A 10,000-nucleotide genomic window follows, 5' to 3' on the forward strand; every position below is an offset into this window, starting at 1 on the left:
GACTGACAGACAGATATATGATCATCTACTGTCCAGTATAGTATGTTGTTGTTGTTGTTCCCCAGGCTTATTTTACCACGTGGCCTTTGAGATCCTGAGTCCTCAGGGGTCTACTGTGTCCTGGGCTGTCCTGTTGTCAGAGATCAGATGGGAACACATAAACACACACACACACATGCTCACACACACACAACACACACACAACATACACACACTGGCTGACAGGCTGCATCACAGGTCACTCCTACACATCAGTAGTAGAGATGAGGACAGAAGGGAGATAAAAGGCTTTATCCCTCGAGGCTTTAGCTCAGCAGGTTGACACAGTCTTGTGGTGAGCAGATGACTTGGGTTCAACTTTAGCTTTAATTCCTGCACTTCTATTAAACAATGTTTGCAATATCCTTCAGCAGGTCTCGTGGTTGTAGGAAGTCAGCCGAGCTTGGTGTGATAGACTAAGGCTGAGGGACTGAGAGACGGAGCACCAGGCTTTACTCACAGTAGCTGAATGAAGAGACAGACAAGTGAGGCAATGTTATTTATTACCACTCTGTAATCAGGACACCGAGAGAGAGAGAGGGAGGGAGGGGGAGGGAGGCAGAGAGAGAGAGAGAGAGAGAGAGAGAGGGGGGGGGGCAGAGAGAGAGAGCGAGAGAGAGAGGGGGGGGCAGAGAGAGAGAGAGAGAAGGGGGAGGCAGAGAGAAAGAGAGAGAAGGAGAGGGAGACCGAGAGAGAGAGGGGGAGGTAGGCAGAGAGAAAGAGGGAGAGGGAGACATAGAGAGAGGGAAAGGGAGACCGAGAGAGAGAGGGAGGCAGAGAGAGAGAGAGAGGGAGAGAGTAAAGAAAATGAAAAAATGAGATGAGCCAGACACTTTATTTCTGTCCCACAGTTGTCAGATAGCTAGAGACGGAAGTGGATTGGTTGATTGACAGACGGGTTATGTTACCCCCAGACAGACGTGTTTTTAGTAAAGAATTAGAGAGACAGTTTTTAGTGCTGTTGATGCCTCATGCTCAGGAGATCACATACTGATCAATGTATATTTGGTCATCTACTAAAACTGTTATCGTAGCATGAAAACAATTGGGCTTGTGTCATGGTGTATGGAGAAGAGTAGGGAGGGCAAAATTAGGATGGGGAGATGAAGGACCAAATCTATGACAGACAGAGCTCTGAGCAACATCGCCATCTAGAGGCAGGACTGTATCCTCTCTCTGTCTCGATATCTCACTCTCTCTCTCTCTGTCTGTCTGTCTCTCTCTCTCTTTCTCTCTCTGACTGTCTCTGTCTCTGTCTCTGTCTCTCTCTCTCTCTCTCTCTCTCTCTCTCTCTGCCTCTCTCCCCCTCTCTCTCTGACTCTGTCCCCCTGACTGTCTCTCGTTCTCTCCCGCTCTCTCTCTCTCTCTGTCTGTCTCTCTCTCTCTCTCTTTGTCTGTCTCTCTTTATCGGTCTCTCTCTCTGTCTCTCGCTATCTGTCTCGTTCTGTCTGTCTGTCTGTCTCTCTCTGTCTCTAGGTCACTGTTTCTCTCTGTCTCTAGGTCACTGTCTCTCTCTGTCTCTAGGTCACTGTCTCTCTCTGTCTCTAGGTCACTGTCTCTCTCTGTCTCTAGGTCACTGTCTCTCTCTGTCTCTAGGTCACTGTCTCTCTCTGTCTCTAGGTCACTGTCTCTCTCTGTCTCTAGGTCACTGTCTCTCTCTGTCTCTAGGTCACTGTCTCTCTCTGTCTCTAGGTCACTGTTTCTCTCTGTCTCTAGGTCACTGTCTCTCTCTGTCTCTAGGTCTCTGTCTCTCTCTGTCTCTAGGTCACTGTCTCTCTCTGTCTGTCTGTCTGTCTCTCTCTATCTCTAGGTCACTGTCTCTCTCTGTCTCTAGGTCACTGTCTCTCTCTGTCTGTCTGTCTGTCTCTCTCTGTCTCTAGGTCTCTGTATCTCTCTGTCTCTAGGTCTCTGTCTCTCTCTGTCTCTAGGTCACTGTCTCTCTCTGTCTCTAGGTCTCTGTCTCTCTCTGTCTCTAGGTCACTGTCTCTCTCTGTCTCTAGGTCACTGTCTCTCTCTGTCTCTAGGTCACTGTCTCTCTCTGTCTCTAGGTCACTGTCTCTCTCTGTCTCTAGGTCACTGTCTCTCTCTGTCTCTAGGTCACTGTCTCTCTCTGTCTCTAGGTCACTGTCTCTCTCTGTCTGTCTGTCTGTCTCTCTCTGTCTCTAGGTCTCTGTATCTCTCTGTCTCTAGGTCTCTGTCTCTCTCTGTCTCTAGGTCACTGTCTCTCTCTGTCTCTAGGTCTCTGTCTCTAGGTCACTGTCTCTCTCTGTCTCTAGGTCACTGTCTCTCTCTGTCTCTAGGTCACTGTCTCTCTCTGTCTCTAGGTCACTGTCTCTCTCTGTCTCTAGGTCACTGTCTCTCTCTGTCTCTAGGTCACTGTCTCTCTCTGTCTCTAGGTCACTGTCTCTCTCTGTCTCTCTCTGTCTGTCTGTCTGTCTCTCTCTGTCTCTAGGTCACTGTCTCTCTCTGTCTCTAGGTCACTGTCTCTCTCTGTCTCTAGGTCACTGTCTCTCTCTGTCTCTAGGTCACTGTCTCTCTCTGTCTCTAGGTCACTGTCTCTCTCTGTCTCTAGGTCACTGTCTTTCTCTGTCTCTAGGTCACTGTCTCTCTCTGTCTCTAGGTCACTGTCTCTCTCTGTCTCTAGGTCACTGTCTCTCTCTGTCTCTAGGTCTCTGTCAATTCAAGAGGTTTGATTGGCCTGGGAAACATATGGTTTATTTTAGTATTGTAGTTTCCCTCTTGTCTCATCGCTGCAACTCCCCAATGGCCTCGGGAGCCGAAGGTGGAGTCTCGCGTCCTCGGAAACATGACCCGCCAAACCGCGCTTCTTAACACCCGCCCGCTTCACCCGGACGCCAGCCGCACCAATGTGTCAGAGGAAACACCGTTCAACTGACGATGAGATGTTGAATCAGTATATCCACATAATATTCCTACCTCATGATGCCATCTATTTTGTGAAGTGCACCAGTCCCTCCTGTAGCAAAGCACCCCCACAACATGATGCTGCCACCCCCGTGCTTCACGGTTGGGATGGTGTTCTTCGGCTTGCAAGCCTCCCCATTTTTCCTCCAGACATAACGATGGTCATTATGGCCAAACTGTTTTATTTTTGTTTCATCAGACCAGAGGACATTTCTCCAAAAAGTACGATCTTTGTCCCCATGTGCAGTAGCAAACCGTAGACTGACTTTTTTACGGCGGTTTTGGAGCAGTGGTTTCTTCCTTGCTGAGCGGCCTTTCAGGTTATGTCGATATAGGACTCGTTTAACTGTGGATATAGATACTTTTGTACCTGTTTCCTCCAGCATCTTCACAAGGTCCTTTGCTGTTGTTCTGAGATTGATTTGCACTTTTCGCACCAAAGTACGTTCATCTCTAGGAGACAGAACGCGTCTCCTTCCTGAGCGGTATGATGGCTGTGTGGTCCCATAGTGTTTATACTTGCGTACTATTGTTTGTACAGATGAACGTGGTATCTTCAGGCATTTAGAAATTGCTCCCAAGGATGAACCAGAATTGGGGAGGTCTACAAATCTCTTTCTAAGGTCTTGGCTGATTTCTTTAGATTTTCCCATGATGTCAAGCAAAGAGGCACTGAGTTTGAAGGTAGGACTTGAAATACATCCACAGGTACACCTCCAATTGACTCAAATGATGTCAATTAGCCTATCAGAAGCTTCTAAAGCCATGACATCATTTTCTGGAATTTTCCAAGCTGTTTAAAGGCACAGTCAACTTAGTGTATGTAAACTTCTGACCCACTGGAGTTGTAATACAGTGAATTATAAGTGAAACAATCAGTCTGTAAACAATGGTTGGAAAAATGACTTGTGTCATGCACAAAGTAGATGTCTTAACCGACTTGTCAAAACTATAGTTTGTTAATTAACAAGAAATTTGTGGAGTGGTTGAAAAACAAGTTTTAATGACTCCAACCTAAGTGTATGTAAACTTCCGACTTCAACCGTATATATAGATGGGTTATGCAAATAGGTATATATATATTTGCATAACCCATCTACATACATACATATTTATCTACATAATCTACATATATATACATATTCATCTACATAATCTAATACCTACTTCCTGTACCTCAAGGGCAGTCAATCATGTCACTGTATGACCTCACTGTATGACCTCACTGTATGACCTCACTGTATGACCTCACTGTATGACCTTACTGTATGAACTCACTGTATGACCTTACTGTATGACCTCACTGTATGACCTTACTGTATGAACTCACTGTATGACCTTACTGTATGACCTCACTGTATGACCTTACTGTATGACCTTACTGTATGACCTCACTGTATGAACTCACTGTATGACCTTACTGTATGACCTCACTGTATGACCTTACTGTATGACCTCACTGTATGACCTCACTTTATGACCTAAAGTTACAGTTACAGGTTGAATTTAGTATGTAGGCTGTTTAATTATAGTTACAGATTGATTTTAGACTGGAGGCTGTGTAACTATAGTTACAGGTTGAGTTTAGACTGTAGGTTGTGTAATTAAAGTTACAGGTTGAGTTTAGACTGGAGGCTGTGTAATTATAGTTACAGATTGATTTTAGACTGGAGGCTGTGTAACTATAGTTACAGGTTGAGTTTAGACTGTAGGTTGTGTAATTATAGTTACATATTGATTTTAGACTGGAGGCTGTGTAATTATAGTTACAGATTGATTTTAGACATGTATGTATGTATGTGTGTGTGTGTGTGTGTGTGTGTGTGTGTGTGTGTGTGTGTGTGTGTGTGTGCGTGCGTGCGTGCGTGCGTGCGTGCGTGCGTGCGTGCGTGCGTGCGTGCGTGCGTGCGTGCGTGAGTGAGTGAGTGAGTGAGTGAGTGAGAGTGTGTGTGTGTGTGTGTGTTTTACGGGGATGAAATGTACTATGCCAATGACTGTGTATTCTCAACGTTAAGACCTGCAGAAACAGGTGTGTATTTACTGTTTTGTGTTTCAGTCCGTGTGTGTATGTTGTCTTTTGTGATATGTGTGTGTACCGTGTGTGTGTGTGTGTGTGTGTATCTTTGTCACTGGGTGGACTGCATACCCTGAATGACCTTCCCATCTTGTTTGTGGAAGGAGTGACCCTGGCCGACTTGCTTGACAAGAAGAAGGGGAAGTTTGCTTGGTTTAGTCACTCCAGTGAGACCCATGGTAAATGCCTGCCCCTCCCTCGGTGTGTGTGTGTGTGTGTCTGTGTGTAACCTGTGTGTGTTCTGGTTTCCCAGTTTTGTGGTGGTGTGTCATCAACGGCCCCGTCTCCTGTGTTGATGGGCTATCTGTTCCTTGTGACGCGTGTGTGTGTTGTTTGTGTGTAGTCAGTCAGTGTGTGTGTTGTGTGTGTGTAGTCAGTCAGTGTGTGCGTTGTGTGTGTGTAGTCAGTCAGTGTGTCAGTTGTGTGTGTGTAGTCAGTCAGTGTGTCCGTTGTGTGTGTGTAGTCAGTCAGTGTGTGCGTTGTGCGTGTGTAGTCAGTCAGTGTGTGTGTTGTGTGCGTGTGGCTGTGTGTCTCTGTGCCCAGACTACTCAACAGAAGAAGGGGTTTGATCTGAACTGTGCTGGATATTACTGCACCCTCAGAACTAGAATGACATCATATTTCTATGTCTGCCTCTCCTCAATATTGACTTTAGAGTTTATTTAACAGTTCCCCTACCTCTGACTCTCTCTCTCTCTCTCTCTCTCTCTCTCTCTCTCTCGCTCTCTTCCTCTCTATAGCTCTCTTTATTTCTCTCTGTCTCTCTCTTACTCTCTCTCTCTTTCTTTCTCTCCCTCTCTCTGTCTCTCTCTGTCTCTGTCTCTGTCTCTCTCTGTCTCTCTCTGTCTCTCTCTCTTTGTCTCTGTCTCTGTCTCTCTCTGTCTCTCTCTGTCTCTCTCTCTCTCTCTGTCTCTCTCTCTCTCTCTCTGTCTCTCTCTGTCTCTTACTCTCTCTCTCTTTCTTTCTCTCCCTCTTTCTGTCTCTCTCTGTCTCTGTCTCTGTCTCTCTCTGTCTCTCTCTGTCTCTGTCGCTGTCTCTCTCTGTCTCTCTCTCTCTGTCTGTCTCTGTCTCTGTCTCTCTCTGTCTCTCTCTGTCTCTGTCTCTGTCTCTCTCTGTCTCTCTCTGTCTCTCTCTCTTTGTCTCTGTCTCTGTCTCTCTCTGTCTCTCTCTCTCTCTCTCTTTCTCTCGGTCTCTCTCTTTCTCACACTCTCGTGTTATTTAGTTGTTTCTGTGAGGAAGGAACACAAAGGATTGTGTGCAGTGCTGATGGTGTGAGTTGTCCTCTATGAGCTGTGGCCTCTTGGACTCCACATGTACACAGTGCGTGTGACTGTGTGCAGACTGCGTTGTGGGAGTAATTCCGCGTGCACATCCTTCCGTTCCTGTCTGTGTGTGTGACTGAGTATGAGTGTACGTGTCACGTGCTCTCAGCCGTCACTCTCTGTTTCCAGGTAACAGTCACCGTTTACACTTCCTCCGCGGAGCAGTGAAGACGAACGCTGTTCTCCTTCGTAAGGCGTGTGCGTCTGCATGTCAGAATCCACTCCTCCACCTACTGAACTCTGTATAACCTGGAAGCAGACTGCCAGGCCCCTCTGCCTCTTTACCTCCCTTAATGCATCCCCCTGTGGTCCTCTACTGCTCTTCAATGCTTCTCAACTACAACTCTTCTCTCTACTCCAGTCGTTGAGGCCAGTGGGGCAGTGATCTGATGTGTGATCTGTCTCTCTTCTCGCTCCTTAGGAAGGGCTAAACATCTCCGAGTTGTGTCCCAAATAACACCCTATTCCCTATGTAGTGCACTACTTTATACCAGGATCCACAGAGCCCCTATTCCCTATGTAGTGCACTACTTTAGACCAGAGGCCTATTCCCTATGTAGTGCACTACTTTAGACCAGGATCCACAGAGCCCCTATTCCCTATGTAGTGCACTACTTTAGACCAGGATCCACAGAGCCCCTATTCCCTATGTAGTACACTACTTTAGACCAGTTGTAGTTCTGAGTTGTAGTTCTGAGTTGTAGTTCAGAGTTGTAGTTCAGAGTTGTAGTTCAGAGTTGTAGTTCTGAGTTGTAGTTCTGAGTTGTAGTTCAGAGTTGTAGTTCAGAGTTGTAGTTCAGAGTTGTAGTTCAGAGTTGTAGTTCTGAGTTGTAGTTCTGAGTTGTAGTTCAGAGTTGTAGTTCAGAGTTGTAGTTCAGAGTTGTAGTTCAGAGCTGTAGTTCTGAGTTGTAGTTCTGAGTTGTAGTTCAGAGTTGTAGTTCAGAGTTGTAGTTCAGAGTTGTAGTTCTGAGTTGTAGTTCTGAGTTGTAGTTCAGAGTTGTAGTTCAGAGTTGTAGTTCAGAGTTGTAGTTCAGAGCTGTAGTTCTGAGTTGTAGTTCTGAGTTGTAGTTCAGAGTTGTAGTTCTGAGTTGTAGTTCAGAGTTGTAGTTCTGAGTTGTAGTTCTGAGTTGTAGTTCAGAGTTGTAGTTCAGAGTTGTAGTTCTGAGTTGTAGTTCAGAGTTGTAGTTCAGAGTTGTAGTTCTGAGTTGTAGTTCAGAGTTGTAGTTCAGAGCTGTAGTTCTGAGTTGTAGTTCTGAGTTGTAGTTCTGAGTTGTAGTTCAGAGTTGTAGTTCAGAGCTGTAGTTCTGAGTTGTAGTTCAGAGTTGTAGTTCAGAGTTGTAGTTCAGAGTTGTAGTTCAGAGCTGTAGTTCTGAGTTGTAGTTCTGAGTTGTAGTTCAGAGTTGTAGTTCTGAGTTGTAGTTCAGAGTTGTAGTTCTGAGTTGTAGTTCTGAGTTGTAGTTCAGAGTTGTAGTTCAGAGTTGTAGTTCTGAGTTGTAGTTCAGAGTTGTAGTTCAGAGTTGTAGTTCTGAGTTGTAGTTCAGAGTTGTAGTTCAGAGCTGTAGTTCTGAGTTGTAGTTCTGAGTTGTAGTTCTGAGTTGTAGTTCAGAGTTGTAGTTCAGAGCTGTAGTTCTGAGTTGTAGTTCAGAGTTGTAGTTCAGAGTTGTAGTTCTGAGTTGTAGTTCTGAGTTGTAGTTCAGAGTTGTAGTTCTGAGTTGTAGTTCAGAGTTGTAGTTCAGAGTTGTAGTTCAGAGTTGTAGTTCTGAGTTGTAGTTCTGTTGCCGCTGTTTAATCCTGGATCCCGTTCTGGATGAATATTCTGAACGATGACGGTCTGCATGTTAACCTCATGTTGTGAATATTACTATAGTGGGATGAAACAATATAATCTGACAACTTTTCGTTGTGTGCTGCAAAGCTGCTGTAAATATCTGCAGTTTCCCGACGTATGTTGTTGCATGTTGCTCTTGTTTCATCCACTTCCAGATATTTTTCTTGGATGATTTTTTTTTTTTATAACAGGGACAGCCTTTTTCTGGAGACAGAAGCTACTCTTCCTGTATGACCTTCGACCTGCCTGCTGGATGAACTGCATGTTGGTTTGGAACGTCCTCCTCTTCTTCTTGAAATTAGGAATTCTGCAAGACAGCATTTGTACTCTAAACGAAGAGCGATGTCACCTCCTGCCCTCTGAGTCTGACCTGGATGTTGTATCATTTTCTCACATGGCGTTTTCATGTTTCTTTAAAAGCTCCTTTATGACCCTGTCATTTAGTGAACCATAATGTCAGGGTCAGGGGTTTTACAATGTGTTTTAGCACCAACATGAGGACAGTTTTAAAGCTTTGAAAGTAATTAATTAGATGGACTAGCTCTTGGATAGAGCAATGCCCCCTCTCGATCGCTCTCTCTCTCCTCCCTCTCCTTCTTGGCCCCACCTTACTCCTTCCTTCCCTCCGTCCCTCCCTCCATCTCACCCCCTCCCTCCCTCTTTCTCTCCCCCAACCCTCCCTCCCTCCATCTCTCTCCTGTCCTCCTCCTCCTCCCTCTCTCCTCCCTCCCTCTCCCTCCCTGCCCCCCTCCCTCCCTCCCTCCTGTCCTCCTCCCACCTCTCTCTCTCCTCGCTCTCCCTCTTCCCACAACCCTCCTTCCCTCCATCTCTCTCCTGTCCTCCTCCCCCTCTCTCTCTCTCCTCCCTCTCCCTCCCTGCCCCCCTCCCTCCCTCCTGTCCTCCTCCCACCTCTCTCTCTCCTCCCTCTCTCCTCCCTCTCTCTCCCTCACTGCCCCCCTCCCTCCCTCCCTCCCTCCCTCCTGTCCTCCTCCCACCTCTCTCTCTCCTCGCTCTCCCTCTTCCCACAACCCTCCTTCCCTCCATCTCTCTCCTGTCCTCCTCCCCCTCTCTCTCTCTCCTCCCTCTCCCTCCCTGCCCCCCTCCCTCCCTCCTGTCCTCCTCCCACCTCTCTCTCTCAGTCTATCCGGCCAGCAGACAGGAACAATAGCGTAGTGAACTAGTTCAGTGTTGGACAGAAGTAGTTCTATGTTTAACAGGACTGTCCTCCAGGACTGGGAGCTATCTCAGACCTCTGTTATTCAGAGAAACTGGTTTTAAACATGAGGAGAGACAGGCTGGTACATGTCAAGGTGGAAGCACGGACAGGAATGGTCTATAACAGAGTTTATGTGAGACTGTTCACTACCAGGAATAGTGATTTTAAAGAGATGCTTCGTGATTTTGGCAACGAGGCCCTTTGTCTACTTCCCCAGAGTCAGATGAACTTGTGGGAACCATTTGAATGTCTCTGCGTGCAGTTTGAAGGAAGTTGCGTGCAGTTTGAAGGAAGTTGCTAACTAGCGTTAACGCTATGACTGGAAGTCTATGGGTATCTGCTAGCATGCTAACGCTAGTTAGCAACTTCCTTTAATACTGCACGCAGAGACATTCAAATGGTTCCCACAAGTTCATCTGACTCTGGGGAAGTAGACAAAGGGCCTCGTTGCCAAAATCCCGAAGCATCTCTTTAAACCAGGGGAATTAATGAGTCTCATTAGCGTCTCCATTAGCCGACGTCAATGGCAACAGCAAGTCATCCTGGGCTCCAACTCAGGACAGGAAATACATTACAGACAAAAATACTTTACAATT

General features: G+C 46.4%; 1 protein-coding gene across 6 annotated transcripts in view; it reads left to right on the forward strand.

Moving 5' to 3' along the window:
* The window catches only part of cacna1c (calcium voltage-gated channel subunit alpha1 C), a 537,514-nt gene that overhangs the window by 425,774 nt on the left and 101,740 nt on the right, over positions 1–10,000 (forward strand). The gene's annotated exons all lie outside the window — the stretch shown is intronic.

The sequence above is a fragment of the Oncorhynchus mykiss genome, chromosome 15, assembly GCF_057628025.1.
Source record: "Oncorhynchus mykiss isolate SJ-2025 chromosome 15, ASM5762802v1, whole genome shotgun sequence".
Lineage (NCBI taxonomy): Eukaryota > Metazoa > Chordata > Actinopteri > Salmoniformes > Salmonidae > Oncorhynchus > Oncorhynchus mykiss.